Source organism: Stegodyphus dumicola, chromosome X1, assembly GCF_044657685.1.
Source record: "Stegodyphus dumicola isolate Sdum_Otavi_A_Nest chromosome X1, ASM4465768v1".
Lineage (NCBI taxonomy): Eukaryota > Metazoa > Arthropoda > Arachnida > Araneae > Eresidae > Stegodyphus > Stegodyphus dumicola.
This window is the reverse complement of record NC_140780.1, coordinates 171,159,178-171,185,683: the sequence shown is the minus strand read 5'-3', so window position 1 is coordinate 171,185,683 and position 26,506 is coordinate 171,159,178. Positions and strand designations below refer to the sequence as shown.

General features: G+C 32.4%; 2 long non-coding RNA genes across 11 annotated transcripts in view; one reads left to right on the top strand and one right to left on the bottom strand.

Annotated features, from left to right (window-relative positions):
* Positions 1–26,506, top strand: part of LOC118193129 (uncharacterized) — a 156,962-nt gene that overhangs the window by 57,121 nt on the left and 73,335 nt on the right. For 4 of the 8 annotated variants that reach the window (XR_015038678.1, XR_015038679.1, XR_015038677.1 and 1 more), the window contains exon 1: positions 24,110–24,308. The exons of 1 other annotated variant lie outside the window; for it this stretch is intronic. This is a non-coding gene — a long non-coding RNA (uncharacterized LOC118193129). Of the gene's footprint in view, positions 1–24,109; positions 24,309–24,717; positions 25,286–26,506 lie in introns of those variants that run through there. 3 more of the 8 variants (XR_015038681.1, XR_015038680.1, XR_015038682.1) reach the window with 3 other exon arrangements.
* Positions 1–26,506, bottom strand: part of LOC118186765 (uncharacterized) — an 82,715-nt gene that overhangs the window by 29,931 nt on the left and 26,278 nt on the right. For 2 of the 3 annotated variants that reach the window (XR_015038684.1, XR_004757831.2), the window contains exon 2: positions 17,658–17,807. This is a non-coding gene — a long non-coding RNA (uncharacterized LOC118186765). Of the gene's footprint in view, positions 1–17,657; positions 17,808–21,606; positions 21,759–26,506 lie in introns of those variants that run through there. The other variant, XR_015038685.1, reaches the window with a different exon arrangement.

Below are 26,506 nucleotides of genomic sequence, written 5' to 3'. Positions count from 1 at the left end.
TCACTCATGGTTCACTTGGAATACCCACGTCTCATCGCCTATAACTATTACTGGTTCACAAAAAGAAATTTCTTGCAATGGCAATTTCTTGCAATGGAATTGCAGAAATTTCTTGCAATTCTATGCAATGGCAAGCTCTTTCATCAATATAAAAAATTAACAAAAGACATTTACAGGTTTCATGATCCTTGTATTCAAAGAAAGGATAAAAACCATACCTTACATGCTGAAAAAAGCTCAATTTTCTTGAACGTTTTAAACCATAGAAAGACTTATTAATATGATATGATTTTCTCTATATGCCTTCTGTGTCAAATGTCCTCTGTCAACGGAACTTTTTTCTAACTGACCCTTGTAGATACGAAACAAAATAACAATACGATTTAAAATAAAAAATCTTATCCCATAATAGTTTTGTTCTTTAAATAAAATTTTTCATTCCGATTTATAACAATGTTTCTTACATACTGTTTCAAAAACGATCTTTACACGTAAATTGCTGCGATGTCACACATGATATGGTTACACTATAGTAAACCATTTTACCCGAACTAACTCATAGAAACCAATCTTGGATAGCATATTAAATTTTTTTGGATAAGCCATGGTCAGGGTTATAGCCACCCCCCCCCCAAAAGGAAGAAATCATTATTCTTGTACACATTATTTTTGGTGATAAGGTTATTTTCAATACATTTAGATTAAAATAAATTTTAAAATTTACACTTTATAATTTAAATCACACAATGGAAGTAATAGGTATCTATATTTACACAAAATTTCGATTTTTTCTGTGAGAGAACACAATTAAGCGGCACCTGACAACTTTTGTCCCACCATCTTGAAAAATAAGAAAGCTCTGTTACTCTCAGAATGGCAAATATTCATTTGAGATCTGTTGTAAGATTCATGATACTTTTTAAATAACTTATGCTTCCATTTTATTAGTTTAGTCTCATTCAGGCAAAATACTACAGTAAAAGTTTTAATCGATATAATTCAGAACAGAATATTGGTACTGAAAATTCTCAGGAGAGGAGAGACTCAGGAGATTTCCCAGGATAGTTTCATTCCACAAAAGTTTTGCGTAATATTGTGTTTATTTATTTATGTTGTAAAATATGTATTTACTTCTAAATGATGAGAAACTGAAAAATGAGTTTATTTAAAAATTGCAATTCCCGGTAGTAAAATGATCGGATTTCGATTCTGTCTTAGTTCACTTCACAGTTTTCGGTTAAGAACAATTTCGTTATGGGAATTTCAGTAAAGTCGAATTTTACTGAATTGTTTTTCGACTATCAGGGCGGCGATTTGCTATCGGTATGTCACGATGCATTAGTATGCTGTGTGGCGTGTAGTGAAATATTCGAATTTAAATACATTTTATGAAATTGCGAGCTTCTTCACACAAAAGCCTACCGGGAAGCCATTAGCATGTGCAACGTTTTCCGTTAAGACAACCACTGGCCTAGTTGTAGTTCTATCTATTGTAGTTCTATCAGTTTCTCATAACATAGCCTGTTCTCAAGGCTGCATGTTTTTTTTTTTTTTTGTCCCATGTATAGGATGAATAACTATCCTTTCTGTTTGATAGTCCTTCAAGAAGACTTTCTTCCTCTTCGGTATATACTACGTAAGCAATTTTCTGTAGTATAATATCATTTTAGTATAAATATAAGGGGATAAACTAATTTTGGCATATTTTTTGTGTATAAAACTCGGCCGCTTTCGATGGCAATTGATTCAAGTTCCCGCCTTCAAAGAGAAAACATATTTAGGAGGGTGGAAAGAAGAATCAAATAAATAGCAGACGTGAAATCATAAAGTGCACAGCACCATCTATACAGCAAAATAAAAACCAAAAGAAAAAAAAAAATCAATTCAGTTTTCTCCAAAGCTCTCAAAATTCTGATCTCTTAGCCTTCATGTTTCAATCTGAAATCCGGAAATTTTAGCGACTACTCCGTTCTTATAAAATCCTTACTTTCAAGGATGCATCAATCAACTCCGCATTACATAGGCGAGCATTAAAATGCATCGCAATGTTTATATATTGCGCCATATAGCAAGCGCATTTCGAATTATTGTTCGTCCTTGACCCACTGACGAGAAAGAACGTCAGATGTTTGCATTGCGGAGTTTTATGACAGCACTTTTTGGTAGTCAAAAAGTGGGCCCACTTCTTCTTAACCGCCTGCGTGAGAAAGGAATGTTTAAAGAGCTTTCCTGAGGTGCTGAAAACTGTCGTGGTGCTCCAAGCTGGTGAATTTGAATATCGAATTTTCTTTTTCTGTGAGCTTGTTCGCAGCTTCAAGACAAAATTTAGTGAAGTTGATAGGCTGTTCGTAAGATTTCAATTTTACTACAAATAAGTTGTGGGGATTTATTTAATTTATTTAACAGTTAATTTTATTTTGAAGAAATCTTCCCTATTGCTCTTGTTTTCATCCCACGCTTTCTTGCCAGAATGAGGTTTCAGTTTCGAGTGTTATGCAAAGTAAGGACAGAAAGATACTATTTTAAATTGTTGTTTGCGTTATTTCAGACAGAGATTGTCCTCCCTTTTGACCACGTTGTTCCTCTGTCATTTAATTTTGCTGTTTTACGGGCCATGCATATTAAGTGCCGGTTAGTCTACGTCGGTCGTAGGGCCAAGAGCCAACTACGCGTTAAATATTTCTGTGCAGCTTCGGCTGATTATTTACCTTAGGTTTAGTTTAAAGTTTACATTTCTATTTTGCGTTTTCTGTTTGCGTCCTTTCTTGATCATTTAACTTCTCGGTCTTCAATTTTGTGGATTGCTTTCAAAAATACCAGTTTTTTTAAAAAAAATTGTCTTACTGTTTGCACAGCAGTCTTTGCCGAGTGCTAATTCAATTTTCTGCACGGAAGCTTTTGATTTCGTAATTTAGTTATCAGTTTCATTACAGCAATTGGCCCTTCTGCTCTTTTATTTCTCATATTCGCTTAACATCTGAAATATTTAAGCTTCCGTATCTGAAACACACTACTTTAAATGATATAAACGCATAAATAAGATATCAGCCTTTTGTTTTTTACAATTACTTCACTTTTGTTAGCCGCATGCAGACTTTATTGATGATCACAAGAATGAAATCTGAAATTCATTAGGAGTTTTGAATGCTTAATTACTTTAGTGATAATCTTTGTACATAGGATATAATATTTAAACAATCAAATAAATATTTTTCGAAAAAGCTGATTTTCTTTTTCTTTCCTTTTCTTCTTCTTCTTTTTTTTTCTTTTTTTTTTTTTCTTTTTTTTTTTTAAGTTTTTAACCGTATAAACATTTTTGCGACTAAGTGTGTATATTTTTATATAAAGTGGGGTACATATTTAGAGCTTCCATATTATATAGCAGTTGCTGACAAATTGAATAGGCTTATACATAAACTTGCATTATTTTTTTATTATTAATTTCATGGTTCATATTTACCTTTTTTTTTTACAAAATAATAAAGATAAATTTGCAAATTTTATTAGTTTTTTTCATTTGAAATTTGTTTTCCGTTGCTTGTTCTGATGAAGCATGAATTTTGAACTCATCGAAAGCACAAATATATTTACAAACTAATAAAAATTCAGAATATCTGAATGCCAGAAGAGTATGTTATAGAAGCACTCTTCAGCAGTTATTTTCGAGAAGTGAAACGAATATAGACTTCAGTAAAAGCGCCAATAAGCAGCAATAATGAAATCCATATAGAAAGTCAAGGACATCAGCTGCGTCAACTGACAATCTTCAGAGCGCGCATTTACTGTTATATTTTTTCTCCCGATTTTTGTCTTTTTAATCTAGAACGCATATGTGATAAATAAGTAAAATGTTTTTATAAAATAAGCTTTTATTTAAAACTCATAAAATAATCAATAAACTAAAATGAATTTATCATGTAGTTTAATGGGACTAAGATATTAAGCAATTCTCCTTGCAAAACTCATTAACAGCTTTGTAGCACGAAAAACAAAGAACGTGGGGCACCGTTGAAAGGTTAGTGGCTTATACTTTTGACAATGCAATTCGATTATTAGATTTCGTTATTTAGGCACCTACGTCTTTATTATTCGTAGATGAATTTTATAAAGAGAAACATTTAATGTCTTTTACCCATTAAACTTTGTGACAAATTACTTTTCTACTTTTAGTTCATTAATTATTTTATGGGTCTTATATAAAAGCTTATTTTATAAAACCTTTCTTATTTTTTAATTTATTTTCATCTTTTTAGTCTCGAAGACACGTTGCTAGTCAAAGTATTCAACTGAAAAATCTTTTTTGAATGAAGATTAATCATTCTTTTACTTCCAAAAGTTCTGTTACGTCAAGTTTAATTCCTCAGGAATGAGTTTTAATCCCTACTTCTTTAATTTAGAAGTCTACAAACATGCTCTAAACTATAAGCAAAACTGAACAGCAAACAATTACTCTCACTTCAAATCATTGTGTTCGCTGATTTATATCCTTTAACAACTTGCGCGAAATCGAAAAACAAACTGAATTCACTGATTAAAGTGACATAATGATATAATGACTTGAAACTGTTTTCCAAGCTAAAGGAAGAACAGATACTGATTCAGAAGTCAAACAACAAAAATCAGAGTTAATTCACAAAATTTTCACAGGACTAGTTTCGATGGTTTTACCGAACCATCACCTTCAGCTGCAAAACCGCAAATGAACAAGATAGGAAATAATGTTTAGATAAGATAAGAAAGCCTGGACAAGAATAAGCAAGTGGCGCCATCTGTTGGCGAAACCAGAACTAAAACATAATTTCTCTAAAAGCCGAAGGCAAATTTGGATTGGAATTAGGATCGTTAACTAGAACAGAAAGATTTTTATGAATGTGAAATGCCTCTAGAAAATCCAGTTCTCCAATGGAAGATGTTTTTTGAATAATTTTGGCAGCAGAAAAATTGAAAGTGTGATTTTCGGACCAACAATGTTGAGCAACAGAAGACTTCTGTGTTTCCTTTTTTCTAACATATGCCTCATGTTCTTTGACGCGAAATTTTAAGGCTCTCTTAGTTTGGCCAATGTAAATTAAACCGCACTGGCAAGGAATCCTATAAATACCCCAGGAATTCATATCCGGAATGGGGTCCTTGAGTATAGAAGTTGGAATTTTATTGATGGGAGAGTAAACAACCCGAAAGTTAAATTTCTGCAAAATATGTGCAACTTTATAGCTAATTGAGCTATTTATAGCTAATTGAGCTATTTATAGCTAATTGAGCTATAGCTAATTGAGCTTTATATTTATAGCTAATTGAGCTATAGCTAATTGAGCTTTATAGCTCAATTAGCTATAAAGTTGCACATATTTTGCAGAAATTTAACTTTCGGGTTGTTTACTCTCCCATCAATAAAATTCCAACTTCTATACTCAAGGACCCCATTCCGGATATGAATTCCTGGGGTATTTATAGGATTCCTTGCTAGTGCGGTTTAATTTACATTGGCCAAACTAAGAGGGCCTTAAAATTTCGCGTCAAAGAACATGAGGCATATGTTAGAAAAAAGGAAACACAGAAGTCTTCTGTTGCTCAACATTGTTGGTCCGAAAATCACACTTTCAATTTTTCTGCTGCCAAAATTATTCAAAAAACATCTTCCATTGGAGAACTGGATTTTCTAGAGGCATTTCACATTCATAAAAATCTTTCTGTTCTAGTTAACGATCCTAATTCCAATCCAAATTTGCCTTCGGCTTTTAGAGAAATTATGTTTTAGTTCTGGTTTCGCCAACAGATGGCGCCACTTGCTTATTCTTGTCCAGGCTTTCTTATCTTATCTAAACATTATTTCCTATCTTGTTCATTTGCGGTTTTGCAGCTGAAGATGATGGTTCGGTAAAACCATCGAAACTAGTCCTGTGAAAATTTTGTGAATTAACGCTGATTTTTGTTGTTTGACTTCTGAATCAGTATTTATTCGGCGTGTTATTGTGTCTTAATGAAGAACAGATAGTTTCCTTTTTTAATTAGCATATATTTTTTAAATTGTACTAAATCGCATAATCTGTAAAAATTTCAAAGCTTTCTAACTGATACATTTTTTATATATTGAAATTTAAAAAAAAATAGTTGAAAAAAATGTAACGAATTTAAAGCATTCGTAAAATCATCAGAACCTACTTTCAAATTTTCATTTAAAAGCTGTTTTCGACTCTGTTCGACGGTGCAAACAAAAAAAATTTGCATTTTTAGTTTGTGCGTTAAACGAAGGTATGTGTGCTAAATCGTTTTAATATTAAGTTAAAGAAAAAAAAGACATATTTAGAAACTAAGTCGAATTTTGAAAAGGTTATATTATTGTCATCAGCAATTTTATATTGTCATCAACAGTCAAAGCGTGTGAACAAAATTTGAATTCGAAATCTTATCATTAGGTAGCTTAAAAATCGATGGCAAATTTTTTATCATAGCGGCAAACAACTTGAGTTAACTAAATAAAAGCTGCAATTATTACGCTCAGCTCTTCTATTTCGTTCTGAATTTTGTATATAAGCATATGATGGGATTAACTTGAAATTAATCTTAACGATTTAATTTTGCTCTTTAATTTTGTTAATTTTGCTCTTCAATTTTTTATTTGTTTTTGTTTTTATTTTTTCAAAATTCAAAGATTAAAAAAATTTTTCGGATTGGGAAAGTCAGACTGAATTTGGTGAAGTTGCATAAGTACTTTAATGTCTCGCTTGCAGTCAACTGCAGGATATCAACGAATGAAATACTCAATTACAGCACTCATACTAAACAATTATAGCACAACTCCGTTTCTACTCTGCATGGCGCAGTTATGTCTCGACATAAGAAAAATTAGAAGTGACACGCTGCTTGATTGTTTTTCTTATATCTGCTAGTACACGAAATCTTGAAAATTGGAAAGGAGTTCGTCAGAGATAGAAAACTTTCATCATTTACAGCTAAGAAAAATGCGAATGGGTGTTTGAGTGAATAGTCTAAAAATATAATTATGATTTACTTAATTTCGTAAAGTTTCGAATTTTCGAGACTCTGCTAGAAATTATGAGACGTGATGATTTTGATACCAATGACATAGTTGATGTCTAAGTCTCTATCTAAAGCATTATTCTGCAAACACGCAGGACAGATAATTATTACGTGCCCAGTGCATTTTCAAATTTTTAGCTAGTTTTTTCTAAAGTAGTACCTCTCAGCCAAAGGCTAATTTTTCATAAGATCATTGCAGGGGACAAACACTAGCAAAGATCAAACTGTCAGTGGCAGTAGTTCTCTAATATTTTGCTTTGCAAGGTCTGAAAATCGTCTTCCATTTCACCTTTGATCTTCAAACAGCATTCATTCTCTTAGGCAGCTCTGGAATATTAAAAATGAAATGAGATGATAACTTAAAAAAACTTTTTCAGGCCGACATTCGGATTACTACAGAAATTAATTATATTCTGTTAATTTAAAAACGTGTAAACACATCGGGCTCTTAAAAAATTTAAAACTTCTCTTTGGTACATTTGATTTTACAGCGAAGCTTCTGAAACGCATTCAGAAGTTTCACTTATTATGGCGAGAACTTAATCATCTGCATAGAAAATAATATGCTTTCTAAATGCGTACACCCGAAAAGCTTCCACAAGAAATTTGTAAAACAGTTAATTAGTTTTCGACTTGATTAATTTTGGCCAAAAAGAAATCTTAAATTAAGTAAGCGCTTATTGCCGTTAAGGAACAGATCTTCAAACTGCCGAACTTTTTTCTCCCCTATTTATCTTTTATGGCAATTTTTTTTTTTTAAATTCCAAGTCTATTTTCATTAACTACAAATTTCTATAAGCATTTAATCCTTATATCTTGTTATTAAAAGCGTACAGTTAGGTCTTTCACGATTAATATCTATATTCATCTTATCTGTAGTTTCTACAAAGCTCAAAAATTTTCTCTCATTGTTATGCTGCTTATTTATAGCAACACCATTCTCAAATGCAAATGGCTGGGTTGATTCGAAGAAGTTGCTACTTCTGATAATATATTGTATAAGCGTCTTTAATAACTTTCTCAGTAACAATTTGAAAGCCCCTCAGGTTAAAAATTTCCTTAACGAAGGCCATTTTTTATATACAACTGTCTCTACAAGTAATCTTGTACACGAATTTGGCACTTAATGTGCTTTTTGGAAATTTGACATTTAGTACCTAATTATAAGTGAAACTGAAAAGTGATGTGCACATGTGTACCGAATACGCTTCCGGTATCCGTATACGCTTAGTATTAAATAGCTCCTAAGTCAATAATAATTTATGGGTGTTTACTCCAAACCCCTAGTTTTCCAAAAAATTTATCTTAAAAATTTGTTCCATTGCGTATCGTGAAATAATTCTGTTAATACTTAACTATTGGAAAAAATAGAATCTCATATTAATAATAAGATTTTATGCTCTAATCCAGGGGCGGGCTAACTCTGGCCTGCCGAAAGTTTCTATCCGGCCCGCCGATAGAATTTTAATTTGCCGGTCCGAGGCAAATCAAAAGAAGTATATTATTTATGTATTATATATCCATATTCTTTTCTACTTTGTTTAAATATTACCTTTTTCTTCCTTTTTTTCAAAGGACTGATCATCCTTTTTACTTTCTCTATTTTTGTTCTACAAAACATAAATCGACGGAAATAGCAAGCACAGACAGCTTTCAATCGGTAAAATGTTAAAAGGGGAAGTTCTTTGTTAGTTATAGCTGTAGATTGGCGCCAACAAGTGTTACCTCTTTCTCGAGCAGACATATGGGAATCCAATATAGGTGAATTAGACCTCTTAGAAAAAACTTAATAGTTTAAATTATCTTAACTTAAAACTTAATCTGTTTGCTGGGCAGCTAGCTAAGAGCGACATGTCTCCTTTCCCGAGGTTAAATTCTCTACCCTCAGTAAATGAAGAGAAGCTTAAGAGTTATGAAGATGACTTGAAAAAACTGCATTTTGAGTTCGAACGCAGATTTCAACGCCATTCAAACAGAACTGGATATTTTTACCATACCTTTCATAGTAAATTGTGAAGCAGTGAGGTCCTAGTTGCAGCTTGAATTAATTGAGTTGCAATCTAACAATCATCTCAAGCAGTTGTTTCTAAATATGTCTAAGTTAGATTTTTACAAATCATTATCGAATGTAAGTTTCCCAAATTTAATATCTCACGCCCAGAAAATCAGTGCTATGTCTGATTCATCTTATATATGTGAACAAGTCTTTTTAACTATAAACTTCAGAAATAATTATTTCAGAAGTAGATTGAAAGATGAGCATTTAGCCTCGTTCTTTAGAATCAGTACATATCACTTCGAACCTCAATATAAGGAAATTATAAAAATGAAATCCCAGTTTCATTCATCTCATTAACATATTTAATATGTAATACTTGTATATTGTTTTTAAAATTTTAGAAAAATATTTCTTGGCCCGCGACCGAAAACGTTTGCCCACCCCTGCTCTAATCTTTATTTTAGACATCTTTTATGATCTGCAGCAGGGATTCCCAACCCTTTTCCTAAAATCGACGCCTTTTAAAAGAATGATTTTTTTCCATTGAACCCCCTTATATTTTTCTTTGTAATATACAGCATAATTACAATACAAATAACTGCACATAAAATACTTAATAACAGTTAGGCTAAGAATACGAACAAAAGTTTTGAGAAAAATCGTTTATTAATTTAATTTTAATATTTTTTGTATTATTATAATTTTTAATTTTACAAATATGAACAAGTTTTTAGAAACCAAATCACAGATTCTAACTGAACATAAGTTCGATTTTAATTAATGTGATGCTTTATGTACTGACACAATGTTTTAATATTAGGCATAAAATTGCATGCCTTAATTTTTAAATAACCTAGTTGAAAAATATCCAACGCGTTTCTTGTTTTCCCTATTAAATTGTTGGCTTGACTAAAGCTTGATTCTGCTAGGTAAGAAGAGGAAAACGTTAGTAATGTTGTTCAGTAAAAACTTTTATTTTGGTATATTTCCCACAGAAGACTTTTAAATTATAAAACGTAGCTTACGCATGTCTTCTGAATAACGATTGTGCTTGAACTTCCTGCTTCAGTGAATCATAAAACCAAGATGAAATATATCGCAGTCCAGCGGTTCTATAAGCTATGCTGGCACATTCAAATTTTCAATGCCTTGGAAGAGAAAATTAAAATCTTTTAAATTTTGCGAGTGGCTTCTTTATACTATATCTTTTAAGGAAATTTTGCATGCTTCGTAATTTTTTTTATTGTTTTTTCTTGCATTCGAGAGTTTTACTTATTTATATTGCCCTTTCGCCATAAAAAGTTTACATATCTTAAAAAAATATTATTGATTTAAAAATGTTATTAAATAATTTTGTGTATTTTTCCTTATATTTATTTTATATGATTTCTTCCTGAGTACATGATATAGCCATGCTATAGAAATAAACAATCATTAACTTTACAATATTCACAATTTTTTATAATCAATGGGATCTTCATCATGAGTGACAGCTTAACTGTTAACACGAGCTATTTTAAAATGTTTAAAATATTTTCATGAAATAATTTGTATCGATATTTTTAATGTCATTTTAAGACATTCTTGACGTTATGTTCTTGAAATGTCCTTGCTACTTCTGACCTTGAGAATGTTACAACGTCAACAACAAAGCCACATTTTTGTATCAACTGCAGATCATGCAGGCAGGATTAGCTCATTCATAAATAACATTTAATTTCTTGAACTAATCATTATTCTACAACGCGCAACGTATTTACTTTAAGTACTTGTGAGCTTACTCCAAAATACCTAACGTCCCATGAGAATACTAATTACTACTTTACTTATACGTTTTAAGCTACTAAGAATGAAAATCATCTTTCTTTTCAGGGTCGTTTTGGAGTTTGAGTATTTTGGTAACGCAAGCTGAAGCAAATTTTGACCTACATTCGAACAGTCAAAACAAACAGAACTTCTAATATCTCGACACCTGTCTCATAGCAAATAACGAAAGTTACACGACAAGAATCTGACGAATAAGATCGGGCTTTTAAATCTTCATTTTGACGAACTACGTAGATATTACTGAATAACAGAGGGGGAATAATGTTTTTGCTCCTTATTAAATTCTTTTATATAATTTTTATTCACGTACTTCAAAAATTTCAAAGGTCATAATATGAAATCAAGAAAATATTTTTATCACTACTTCAAGATAAAATAGTACATTTCTCCCTTCAGATAAGGAGGAGAGGGTAGAGAAAAGAAGGACTAGCTTTCACCCCTCTCCCCTCCTCAGGGAAAAAGACTGTCAAATTTGTAGACTTCTCAGTTTGTAACGCGACCAGCTGAAAATTAGTTTTATCTTGTATGGATAGAAGTGAAATTTTTCCACGAAGATACCACGCCATACAGTTGAAAGATTCAAATCCAGTTGTCGCGACATTCCCCGAGTACTGCTGCTACCAGCAATGATCCCATGGGTGCCGTCAACGATTGCAGTCACGACTTCAGTAACTGTTTGTTCTGACACCGGTTACCGCAATCTCCCGAGACAAACTTCTAAGGATCCTTTTTCTCTAAACATCTGAATCATGCCTTTCAATGTATTAATTGATACAGGGACCTTTACATAGGTTGTTACGACTTCTAAACTAAACAAGAGCGATAGTTGCGTTTGATTGATGAAGATAAAACAACTTCACAAGTAATACGAGGGAAAGTGAGAGACTGAATTACTGACACTCTAATCCTTTACGTAGCCGAGCATCTGAAATTCAAAACTTTACCTGCATGAAACCTTTCAGGGCCCACCACAGGCTGAGCGATAAAATCCACTACTAGTAGTTCGGCTCGGAGTTCGAATCCCAGCTAACGGGCTGGCTACATTGTCGTTTCCATTGTTTACTCTATGCGTAAAGTGTATCTGAGCCAGTTTCCCTTAGAATGTCCTGCACGATGGCATCACTCCTCTTAGGCAGATAGCCCTCGAGTGCTTTGCCGTAATTAAATAAACCAAACAATGAAACCTTTCGGCAGTGTAGTCTAGAAAATCGCAACATTTTACCCGATCAGCAACCTTCGAAACTAATTGTTTTTTCATGGAATCATTTTTCCCATGTCGTAATTATTTCCCCTATCAAATTTTGTGGCATTCTACATCGAGTTTACAGATGGCTCTGAGCAGTGTCAGTTTAAAAACAAACACCCAGTATATTTAAGTATACTGCGTGTTTGTTTATAATATTTTTTTAATGAAAAGTATCCCTCTTCAAGGCATTCACTTTATGGTATGTAGAAAATTTGTACATGATAAATATGCACTCAATAGAATATCAGTTTCATATTCCCACCCCCAGAAGCTTTAATTTAGCCTCTGTTAACATGTGGAGAGGTTAAGCATTGTTAAGACCAGAGCTAATGTGTTAATGAAAACTTTTGATGGTGAAATTTATTTGAAAGACTATCTTCTTCATCTTGCAAATGAATGTTACAGAGTATTTTGCGTTTTACTTTTCCATTTTCAGCTTTGGTCACTAGTTTGATTTATGGAACATTCACCGAGATTCATTAATCGCTAGTCATTGTCTGTATGCAAAGATGCATATTTTAGAATAAATTAGATTTGGGTTTGAAATTTAGAATTGATTGGATTGAAATTAAATTTAGAATTTAGGATAGTAAAAAAAATGCGTTTTAATGTTGATTACACATACGCTTATTTACCAAATGGAAATATGCTTAACGTACGTCTTTTCTTTTCTCTTTTTCCTTCCCTTGCCCTAACCGAGTTTTGAATAAAATTCAAATTTCGACTCTTGCAATCAGGATCGCTAATAACAGTGGCCGTAGGCGAATGCTACTTCGCAGGTTTGAACCAAAATTAAATAACTTAAAAATTATTTTCAGCTTTTTAAATATTTTATTTTAATGCAATAATTAGTTTTGACCTCGTAAATATTCCCGGTAGATTAAAGGGAATGAATAACAGTAGTTTACAGAGAAATGAAGTTTTAACGGGCTTTCTATGGAAGAGTTTTGTTTAGAATAGCGGTCTCAAACTGGTGATCCGTGTGCCGCATGCGACCCCGAAGCAACTTTACACGACCCGCAAATACATTTCCCGTAAATTAATCAGCATTATCCTTACAAGAATTTTAAGAACTCAATAATTTGGAGTCCATTTTTACATTATTTTCATTACCATTAAAACAAACGCAAGACACGCCGCAGAAAATCTACAAGTATTCTGATATAAATCTTATTCAAAGGCCGGAAGATACAGATTTGATTAAATTCTTTCGTACTTAAAAAATAAATAGTCATCAGCTACAAATATTTCAAAAAAGCATAATCGCTTTGCTTGGGAGTATATTTATATGTGAACAGATTTATTATTATTATTATTATTATTATTACCGTAGTTGAACCTAAATAAATCTAAGAAAAGAACAGGAATGACGGAGAAACATCTACGATTCGTGCTGATGATAATTTCTAGAAAATTTTCTTCAAGGTTACAAACGTCATCAAAATCGAAACCCCATGAAATGGTGTAGCTGTAAGCTGTTGTAAGAAATCAAGAAGTTTATAATTATTGACATACAAATGCATTTTTAAATGCGTCAAAGAAAAATTTAATGAATAAAAGAGTGAGAATAGGTTGTTATTATTTATTCTCAAATTTTGTCCCACTTGGAAAGTTTTCGTAATTTGTTTATTTTTAGTTTATATAAATTGTTTAGTAAGTAATATAATAATTAAGACACAATAACACGCCGAATAAATACTACTTCAGAAGTCAAACAACAAAAATCAGCGTTATTTTGTAAATATAACGCTGATTTTTGTTGTTTGACTTCTGAATAAGTAATATAATGTTTTAGAATTATTTGAAATAAATGTTTTTCTGAAAATATAATATTTAGCTGCCAATGTGCATGAACTAGAAAAATATAACCAACAGAAATTTCTTGCATATAACAACTTTTAAATTTCAGATTGAAAATAAATATAAATTGGAATTTTTCTTTTGGTTCATTATTACTAGTGTTTAATTATTTTTGACGAATATTTAGCAAATATAATTTAAAATTTAGTAAAAAAAGCATTTCGTTAAGGAAAACAAATTGGCCTATCAGTTCCTTTTAGATCGTGCATTCGGCGCTCAAGCAGTTCGTGTTTGAACCTTAGAAAGTTCTCAACGAAGCCATCCTTTTATATAACCAGATAGCCTTAATTTACGTTTCAGGATTACATAATTCAAACTAGTCTTTCATTTTTAAAATAATTTAAGTTGCAATTACATAGCTCTGTAGTTCTCTCTCTTACCTTTGCATGGTTCCAAAACTACATGGTTATGTATTTTTGGAAATAAAATATAAAGCACGTTCGTAAAGTATACTTAAATTTTAGAAACTATGATGCCTAGGAATTTATTGTAGTCCTCAAGAAAACCTGTGGATCTTTCATACATCATTCCAGAATGTTTCAAAACAAACCGAGCAATAACTGATTTTGTTCTCGGTGTCTACAGCTCGGTGTGCAAGCTTGTATACTTGAAAAATATTCATTTTCTTCTGATTTATTTATAATTTTCTTTTAAAACTTTCTGACAGTAAGTTTCATAATAAGTAATTAACTCATGTTTAGTACCATATCTAAAGTAATGAGCACTTTTTAATTATTTTCTGATTCTTAATTTTTCCAATTATTTAAATGATTTTTAAAACTTTATCAAATAAAGTAAATAATTCAGTAATTTTTTATAGATTACTGTATTTGTTTACGACAGTACTTATGATGAATGGACGGCTTAATCTGTCGGTAATCTTAACCGCCAGCGAAGTGAAATTCGCCTCGTTGCACCGCCGCCTCTCACAGAGTAGAAGGTTATGCGGCCGAAAATTACAGAGTTCGGTTAAACATACAAGGATGTCTGTCCATCTATGTATATTCATCTATCTAATTAACTACTTCTGTTAATTGCTCATTCTTAGAAGTTACCTCTATGTGTCTGCGAGTTATCGCCTTTGCTGAGTTATGACTGTGGACCCAAGACAACGCTAAATTAACTTAAATCTTACAAAAGTCAACTTTATGAAAAGTTAACTTAAAACATTATTTCCTCACCATTAGTGAAATTAAATTTAAATAATACAGCACACATTAAAGTCTTCTCGATAACTGCAGCTGACTCAAATTTTACATTATAATAAGCCAACAAAGCTGCAACATAAGTAGGTAGCACAGATGCAGCTCAATTAATTTACAGCATTTAATAATTGCGCGAAATTTTTTTATTTCTTGTGTATTCTGATCAATATGGTAGTTTTCTTTCTATAAGTAAGCAGCAGCTGTGGAAATAGCAAAGTCTCTACTACATTTCATACCGGTTACGATTCATCTTCTCATTTTAACTTATGCCTCTTGCCATAAAATCTGCATAGCCCTCTGGACTGAGAGAGGACGTGACGAAAAGAGGTGCAAAGGGAAGAACCAACATAAATTCAATTCTTAGTCATCTTAAATGAAATGTTATACAATAAGTTTTAGAAAGTTACTTGGTTTTGTTTTCTTATGATCAAAACTGTGTTGTAAATCTGAATAGGTTTTTGGAATTGAAATCATGTCATAACTATAGCTTAAAGCTAGTCACTGTAGTTGACAGTCTATGAAAAGTAGTATCATTTATTTTGTTACTGCTTTCAGTTGTATTTCCACAAACAGTAACTAATAAAGTTCTGTGTTAGATTTTATCATGAGTTTATCTTGTGTATTCATAGTAAACATTAACAAAGCCGATAACCCACCAAACATCACAGATAATTTCTTAAGGTCAGCCGTTAAGTATGGCGACAAGCGGTTCTTAGTTAAACACCTTAGAAGTTACAACTTATTTATTTATTTATTTATCTTCACCATTTTTCTTAAGCATAGCTGTTTCGTAATAGGAACGTAAAATTCTGTTAAATGCAGTTTTTCTTTCAGAGTAAGTAAAACTTACATTGATATTTACTACTGAAAGTATGGTTGTTTTTTCCTCTAAGAGCAAAATAAGCGGGAAAGCTTGACCACATGAAGAACAAATATGCCATTTCAAAAACATTTGTTTCAGGAAGAACAATATTTATGGACTCGGTCAAGAAGGTTGTCAAAGTAGCAGAGTTAGTGGTTAAGTGAACGCGAGCATAAGCAAATGGCTTTCGAAAAACTATCTTGAGAATTTTGTTATCAGATTTCCTAACCGTTACTTCTAAGAAAAGAAACTTAGGTCGGGTTCGGCTTAAAAAGAAATTTGTGAATTTGGGACTAGAGTGCAAAAAGAGAATTTAGGAGATCAGTATCCCAAGCAATAAATTTGACATTAATATGCTGTACCCAAAAGGGAAAACTAAACATATGTAAAATCTTTCGCTCAGTATAGCTATTGCACGTAAATACATCACAGAAGATGGGAGAAAGTTACTGACTTCTCCCATCTAGCAAGGCCTTTAGTTTGTTGGTAAAGTTTTCCGCCGAAAACAAAAATTTTTTTGATGCTAGTTTTGATTACGCATCGCAATTCGTTTGCTTCAGAATCGGCGTGGAAGACTTCACAAGGAATTTAATTTAAGCACTCCAGGGCAACCGATGCAAGAACATATGTAAACAGTGATTTTTCACGTATAACGGAAGCATGATAAAACTGTTTATATTAAAGCTAGTTTCGTTTGCGTTAAATTCCTATCCAAACGATTTTGCTTTTCGTTTTTCTATCCTTTGCTCCTTTCAGCAGAACCTATTCCAAATATGTTCTAGGTTAAGAAGCGTATAAATAAGACAAAGTGGACTTAAATCTTCAGCAATTCGTAACCAAGTCGTATCAAAGTTAAGTGACTAGATTCTGGTGACATTCGTTGCTTGCTATTTTATTCATTTACAGCGTAGTCGTTTAGAGAGTACTAGGCTTTTGGAAGCGGAAAACGTGAAAAATCCACAGTTCCCAGTAACAGGGACACAGTAGTAACAGGGATTCGAACCAGAGATCTTTCAATACCTACTGGACATGCTACCACTTACATCAGGACAGCTCTCTGTGGTAATACGATGATTCCTTACAGACTAAAATTATTTAAAATAATTCTAGTCCATTTAAAATAATTCTACCCATATGACAATTATTAAGTTAAACTAATAGTTAGATTTAAGTTAAGTTTTATCCTATCTTTCTTTTCTCTTGATATAATATTTTCTCAGACCAATATTTTATGCAAATTTAATGGCCTGCAACATAATTTAAAAGTATGAGGTTAATCTTGGCCGCAAAGCTATTGCGTTTTCCACCGTATTTGACTTAGCAGTATCTCCTGGCTATGTTTTTGAGTGACTAAACTTAGTAATCGCTGCCCCATGATAAGTGGTTTACGAATTTTATTGATAGTGCAGCTGACTAGGTGCTGTAGGTTTGAATTTAAGATTCTGTTGTAAGTAATTTGAGTCTTAGTAACCACAGCAAGTAGCCTATCTTGTAATTTTGTGTAACGATAAGTCAATCACTTTAGTTATTCACCAGCAGTAAATAAATAAATAATATTTAAAAGCATTTAACTTGTGTTTGTGTTTACAGTTATGTAGTTATAAGATGTTAACTTACCAAGCAGTTCAGATGACTCTGTAATGAGCCATTAGGATAACATCTAGGTTGAATTTCACACGTAGAAGTTATAATAATTCTAATAGTGATTCTGTAATAAGAATGCAACAATCTGTCAGTTGGCTTCTTTCAAACTGCATCTGACAGACTCTATGAGGAAATAAAAAAACTTACTTTTAGAAAACATTACTTTTAGAAAAATGAAATCAAAATGTAAACTACACATCAGTATGCTCTTCATTTTCTCTTTAAAACTACGATGAATCACGATTCAATGCTTTATGGTTTTCAGTGACGCTAAATTGACATTTACAGATTTTTATTTTCCCGGTTTTATTGTATGAACAGATTTTTTTTAACCACCCACGTCTTACATAAAAAGTTCGATTCAGACTTTGTTCAGCTCTAAAAATCGGTTATTGACATTTACAGGAAGTTGGTTATCCGTTCTCTGTCACTATAATGCAAGTAACCAATAGAACGTCTATATATTAAAAGAAAAATGACGTGTCTTTGCTATCGAATTGAACGTAAAGGTAACATTCTTAATCCATGACTTCATAATATTTACTCAAAAAAAGCGTCTACCTCTCCGATCAAAATAAAGTTGCGGAAGACAGTAAGTGGTTTCCTTTACTTCGACAGACTATTTATGATTCGAAAGACACGCAAGAATATAATGTGTATCGAGAAAATGTTAGTAAGTAACGAACTTCATATTAAGGGACTGCTTTCATGGCAATAATGTGCATTATATACTTAAATACAGGCACGCAAACTTTATGGGCAATGATACTAAATGCTAAATGTATAGTAAGTGTGAGAGTACAAAACATATCATTGAAACTTCCTCATTAATTTTTCGCAGCGGCAAGGATCTTCTTATTTTAGTTCTAAATTGGAAATGAAGTTGAGTTTTAAGGGAATTTGTAATAATACTCTAGGTATAAATGCATTTAATTATTACTTTTTTGTTAAATAAGACTTCTTCTTTCTAAGATATAGAGATCTTAAGAAGTTTTAGGTGTAAAGATTCTTAAAGAATTCCTTGTGACTTATCTTGAAATTAAATACAGGATCTTCGGTGTGCCGAATCGACATGGTAACAGTTGCAATGCAGAAACATATCGAAGGAGTGCCTTCATCCGCTACATTTTACAGAAGATTTCTTCTTTTGACTCCTAGCAAAAACACAATATATTTTCAAGTGTTTTTCGTTTTTAGAACCTCCTCTTTTCTCTACGTTTGGCTTTAGAATTAAAATATCGAATAATAACTCGTCTCCAAGATAGGGTTGATCCACTGGGGGGCACCATCTCTTCTCAGCCGCTCTTAAGTTTGTGAAGAATGTAAGGAGTTAGCACATTACTCACATGTGTTCTTGGGTTTTAACAGCTATCATATCGGTTTGACACATTAAAGATCTCGTGCTCGACACCGAGAGATGGTACAATAACTTTTTCAAGATTTCCTGCTCCTAAAATCCCACTTGATCTTTTTTTATTTTATTTATTTATTTATTAATTTTGGGAGATTCAGCTTTAAGATGCAGTTATCATTCTTGGCTAAAAGAATTCCAAAAGAACAGATCGTGTACAGAATAAAGTTTATGTCAACACCCTTGCTGCAGAAGTAATTTCATAATAGGAATGATAAGAGGTGCATCATAGCACAATAGCAAATTGGCATATTAACTGGAAACTTACTCTAAACTAAGGTTGTTTAAACTAAGGTTGAAGAAAGAGAAACAATGTGATTTGTGTGGCCAAAACATTTTAAATATACATAGAAATGTATGGAAATTATGAGAGTGTATTAAAAGCATTGTCACATTCAGCCTAGTTAAATGTTTTCAGCGGTTCTAATACGGCTGAATTGTTGCCGGTAACACAAGGAAGACCATCAACAGAACACACTGTGCTGATAATTCATGCGATGATTCCATGACAAGAAAGTAGATTTCTGTTCACGAGGAACTGAATGATTGGTTGAATGTTCAGATAAGTGTCAGCAGAGACGGGGTAATTATGCTGAAAAGTAGTGTAATATATCCTTGTCATGCTGTATCGCAGATCAATGCTCAATGAAATTTTCTTTACCTACAACTGAAATTCAAGTTTAACATACTTTTTGAATGCCCTAATAGTTTACTTTTGCATGTTTTCAGAGCCTATCTGCCGTGTAAAAATATTATGTTTCTTTTTACATCATTGGAAACAAAATTTAGTTAGTAGCAAGCATTAAAATTTCATGAAACAAAGGAGATTTCATTATGACTGGTTGAAAAATTCTGTTTCACTGAACTTAATATTGTTGAAATCGTAGAAATACTGATGTTAGTCGAAAAGAAGGACAAACATATTCGTAAATATAGCGTGCAGATGGGCGTTATGACCTCTTTTCTGAATTTTTAGTTCGTGGCTACCAGATTCATTTCGTGGAGACTTTGCAGACACGCTTACAAACAATTATTTGCGTGCATGGATGCGACTTTGGGGTTTTTGGCTACAGAGGGAGAAATATTTTACACCTGTTTGATACTCAAACATTTGAGCTTGCTTCATATAAAACAATAATGAAGAAAGACACATTGATTGGTAATAGTAAGGAATTTCGATGCTGCAGATCAACATTTAGTTTCTTTTTATTCCCAAAAATTAAGAAAGTGAAAGATAATAATAATAAAGTAAAAAAAATGTAAAGCTTTCAGATTTAAATTACGTCCAAAGGGGCTTTTTTTTAACGTTTTGTGTGTTACCTTTATTTATTAAATATCATGTTCTTCGCACTTAAACCATAAAATTCAGTCCAACAGCAATATCGCAAAATAAATTTAACATGAGCATATCTTTAGAATTTCTGATACGCAGTTCCGCGAGCTGGAGATAAAAAGGTGTTTTTTTCCTGTAGAGTGTTGCCATTGCTCGCTTTTAAATCGTTGAGTTTATTAATCAGAAATTAGTTACAATCAATTATTTTTATCAAGTTTTACAAAATATGAAATAGATAATAAAACAAATTCCATATTCCAAATTTGGGTTTCCAGATGTCCATATTCGGGTGGAAACGTACTTTATTCAAAATTGGATGGCTCTAGGTACCGTCGTTTTATCACAATGCGAGAAAAATACATACATTTATGCAGATTCTTCATTATTTAATTTCTTTAAATATAATACAGGGTGCTAATATTTGGTGAAAAGCGAATCGCACATTTATAGTGAACTAACGCAAAATGCCAAAACGATAATAATAGGCAAATTGTCCCTTTGGACTAATAAATGATGTGAAAAATGAAACGAAATATTTAATATATAGAGTGCTGTAACTCTGGGAATTTCAACAGGAAATGTTCAGCTGAAACGTTTCAACTGGAATTTTAAGATATTTTATCCTCAGACGACATCTACATTATTAGTAAGGTTAGTAAGTGAATGAAATCTTGATATTGGGGGCGGGGGCCACCGGTTCCCATTTGAGCTGGTTTTAATTTTAAAAAATAATGTTTTTTGTAATGAAGGAATTCCACATTTCACTGTCGAAAATAAAAGGAAATGTTTAAAATTTAGTGACTTTCCTAGTACTTCAAGAGAATTTAAGTTAAACTACAATTTAAAGCAATAAAAGAACAATGAAACACTAAATAAATTTATTTATTAATTTAATTTATCCGAAATATGTTTTTCATCAAATACAGATTTCAAATTTTGCTTTAATTAAAACTTTTATTACATTTACTTCTTTTTAATTGTTCCATTCTTATACCAATGATTCGGAAGATTCAAAATTTGAAAATTCATGATTCGCATTCAGGAAACAATTTTTGGGTTAACCCATTAACCGCCAAAACTACAAGAAACGTTTCTTTTCTCATGAAAATAATAACAAATATTAAATTAAGCATTTATAACATAAATTTACATTGAAAATTTAAAAAAAATGCTTTTACCTGGGGAAAAAGAGTGTTGCGTTTGCGCAACGTCAGCGGAATAAGACTACGGATGTCTAGTGAGTAGGATTGTACTCGTGTGATGTTTCTTTTGAGTGGAGCGCAGGATTACTTTTCAGCTTTATAACGTTTTCTAAATCTACAAATCACTTTACTTGTAATTAATTTAATATTAAAATATACATTGTATTTCTTTTTATCTTGTAAGCAATAATATTCCAAAAAATCTTCTCATATAGAGGCTTCAGATGCAATAAATTCTGGGCTTTTTTTTTTTTTTTTTTTTTTGAGCGTATATATTTGTTTGTTCAACGAGAAGAGATTAAATGTCTAAACCAAAACGAAAATCGAAAATCTGTGCACTGGTTTTACCTCGTGTTTTGTCTTTTATAATTTCTCTTCTATCTCTTTCTTCATGTTCTTCCTGAGACATAACTAACAGTTCCTTTTTTTTATCCACTTCAAGATCTCAGTCGTCTGCTTTTTAAACTTTTTAGTATGACTATAACTGCTTTTAGAAGGCTGAAACTTACTTCATACGTGAATTTCAACTTTTACAGCAGTATCATTTGGTAAAATATCAATATCATTATTTAAAACATTGCCATTCCTTTCTTCTTCGTCACTAGCCTCTGCAACTTCTGGGGGAACAACAATATCAGTTTCATTCTGGTCATTATTAACATTATCATCATCTGTTTCTTCATCAAAAAATCTTTAAAGGGCTTCTTATAATGTAAGATACCTCATTCTAGGCATTTTTAAACAACCAGAACATCGAAAGGAATGAGTTAAAAAAAAAAGATTGACTACCCGTTTTCTGCTGACGTTGCGTTAACGCAACACCTGTTTTCCATTCCTTCGCAACAGAAATATAAACATCTGACTGATGTAATGTTCTGATGAACGGTGACCTTGTCTAAAAATAGATCACTCATAAAGACGACAATTTTTTCGTTAAATATTTTCAGCAAAAATATCCGGTCGAAAAAGTTGATTAAATTTTGCTTAAAGTATGAGATTAATTATTATAAACAAATTGATTGTTGAAGGCAAATATTTTTTTTACAGAAATAATCTTCATAATATTCTCTACACAGAATCATCTGCTGGTATAAAATATCTTAGGTAGTTATATTTATATATGCATTTGTTTTGACCGTTGCGTCAACGCAACACCAGCGGCTAATGGGTTAAAGATTCTCGGTTTCAAGAAAATTAGGATTCCTTCTACTTCGAGTAAAATTAAAGCTCGGCTAATGAAGATGATAATAATATTAATAATAGTAATAATAATTAATACATAAGAAAAAATGTGAGAGTCAGTGTAATATGTTATGTTTTAATGTTTTCAAGTCTTTTCTTTTTATGTAATTTACTATGTCATTAATTTCTGTACATGTAACTTACTGTTAATACAGTGCATACGTCCCTGAAATTCAAAGCGATTTCAAGCATGCTTTGCTTTAGCATAGTGATAATACTTATATAATTTACTCTATTTATTATTCATTGTGTATTTTGTTTATTGGTAACGCAAATATCACTGTAATTCATAATACTAAACAAGCTTTGTTTTAGCATTTTTAGCATAGCATTCAGCTCTGTTTTAGCGAATCTCTTGCTTTTGGTATGGCGAAAATTCGGAAAATTCGTTAAACTGATATTATGGCTTTATTTTATTTGTAAGGAAAAAGAAATATTCTTTGAATTAATTTATTAAATCAATACACATAGGTGAAGTGTTTACACATAGGTGAAATGAACAACACTTCACCTATGTGTATTGTTATTTCACAGAAATGCTAAATTATTCCACGTGTGAAATATGAAGGAAAGAGAAATAGAATAATAATATAATGAAAATATTCATTAAAATAATTTCAGAATGCAATTAATTAAATACGCGGGATATTTCAAGTATGCAAAAATTATGAAATGAATGAAAATAAAGAAAATATCAGTTATTTTCAATAGAGAAAACGATATGCAAAATGGCCTTTGAGCTTAAAAACAATCCGGAAAAAAATATCTCTGTTTTTAATAACAGTCTCATAATAAACTGGAAGAAACAATATTAACCATTAACGTTATCCATATTAATAATAATATATAATATGGATAACATTTCATTGCTGAGCTTTAACGGATAACTCTGAAACTGAAGGCATAGGTTAATTTGTGCACTTTAGTCAAAGCAAAGAGCACCGACTGTTCAGGCACAGAACGATTACAAAAACAGAACTGTATTCAAATAGGAAAAATAATTGGTATCAGCTGCTCATAAAATCTTGTGTGTCGCACTAGCATGCCTGTTACGTTTTCACCATTACTGTTTTACAACACCTATTTTTGAAATTTACGGTTTACGACGTCTTTAAACAGCTGCTACATTACCCATAAAAATATACAATGTAATTTTGTAAACAGATTTTACGATGACAATGACTACGCCATTAGCATTTTTTATTAGAGAAGATATTCGAAGAATCAGCGTAGAAAGATTAAGATTCAAATAAGTTTTGGATAATGATAATGAGACCTGGTATAGCCCCGTATTGCCACATATCTAAATGTTCGGCACTCCAACGGACCCCAGGGAGCTCACAAGCCGCCTCAGCCCTGCGATTCCAACCATCACCACAAAGGTAGATAACCTACTTCGATCGGAGTGTTCCATCACTACGCTGCTCCCATTGGAGGTAAGAATATTTCATACCTCCATTCTTCAGACCTTACTACTGGAAGAGGTCCCCCCCCCCGGCACTCCGCGTAGACTTTCAGACTTAACCACAAAAATAGAGTATTTATTACATACATTAACTGCAGCATTACATCACATAAACAGAGACATTTAATACACATCGCATACATTAAATACGTATAACACTCACACACAGACGCATAACACAATTAAATACACATATTATTTCAGTCCGTTTTTAATTCACATTATTAGCACTGTCATTCATTACTTTATTTAATACTTAAAGTCCTATTTTGTTTGTCACATCCAGTCCATTTTACGATTAGTCCGTTAAGGTCTTATCTACTTTAATCTTTCCGTCGAAACCTCATAAACATTTCTTATAATAATAGATAATTATTTGAACAGAGAGCAAATTATTATGAACATACCATATACCCGCAAGTAGCTACTAATAAGTTTTCACATTTGTAACTTTCTTATTTACATAAGCTTAAGTACATTATTGCTCAGAAAAGTTTTTTAATATTTGCCTAGATCTCTCGTATGAATGACCAGCATATATAAATATTTTGCCAGCCCAGCTGAAACTGAGAGCCTAATGCTTTCTCTGTAAGGTACAGGAGGCCCAAGATAAACCGGGCCCAAAGTAAATGAGGCGATATTAGGGTTACTCAAGATAAACTGAACCTGAGCGATTTCTGTTACTGTAGATTCGGTGTATCTTGGACCAGCAGATATGTTTTTCCTCTTTACTGCATGCCTTGTGGTGTAATTGGAAGCATGTCCGGCTACCAGTTGGGAAATCAGGAGTTCGAATCTGAGCGAGGGTATCTCAGATTAATCACGACCCTATCTCCGAAATTAAATGCTTGATAGTTTCTACAATAATACCCGAAAGAGGGTATGGTGGACGATAATTAGCCACCACCAGTCTCCGCCTTCCCAGTCGCCCTTTCAATGGAACACAAGGTAAGATATTTTCTCCCTCCTTATCGCATGTTTTCGTAGTGTTATTGTCATGTCCAGCTAGCAATCGGGAGGCTCGGAATCAGCGAGCAACCGAATTCTGGCCAATCTATCGATGATTTTTCACGTCTCCTGCTGCGAAATAAAATGCCTAATTTTATTTCCTTATTTTTTATTATGAAAAGAGAAGTAGAAACCATTTCTCTTTTCATAAGGAACAAAATTTCTCTCTCTTGGCGAATGATTTATTAATATGTTTATTTTTCGCTTATAGAACTGCTTCCTTTTCACTACATACTTAAGAAAAATATTTATATTACACTGCTGCCCATTTCAATTGCAGCACCATGAAGGAAAGCAAATACAAAAAAGATATCTTATGTACGTTATGGCATGAAGACAAAATGATTAAATTTGTAAGCAATTTGGGGGTTTACAGGGGTTCGAACGGCCCTTACACGGATAGGCGTGGAGTCAAACTGGGCTTGAATGACAGAAACGGGCAACTCATTCCATGCTGCTTCAAGTCTGTGCCACACTTCATCAACCGTATTAGCTTTGATGGGTCAGTTTTCAATGGGTGAAAGATCTGGAGACTGTGCAGACTGGGGCAGCAATCGAGTATCCTGTATATCGATGACGTAAATTATAACGTAAGTAATGTATAATAGCAATGTATAATGCCCATCCTGGGGAACATAAGCACAGCATACAATACTGAAAATACGTTCTGTAAATAAGTTCTTTAGGTAATATACTGCAAGATTTTGTAGGCATTTCTGCAATAATATGTATGCATGCCATAGGTACAATGCATGTTCAGATGTATGGTATAAGATTAGGGCGTAAATTTAAGTATAATATATAATGTGTAAGATTAAATTTCTAATGCAATTATGACAGCGAAATGTAAATGTACTGTAGCATTGTTTATGTTAATTTTGCAATATGTATAGTGTATATCCTCAGTTAATTATAACGTAAGTAATGTAACTTAATGCAAGTTTATGTATGTATTTAGGTAATCCTATGTATGTATGTCATATGTCATGTCATATATGTTTGTTTACTACCAGATATGTTCTCCCATGTAACCTGAAGCCATAGCACTGTAAGCCTATGTAAGCAATGCCATTATTTTATAACACACTCTGCCACTTGCACTTGTATGGACATGTATCTATTAATTTTAAACTCAATATATGCTGGGTCCGGGCAGTTGAG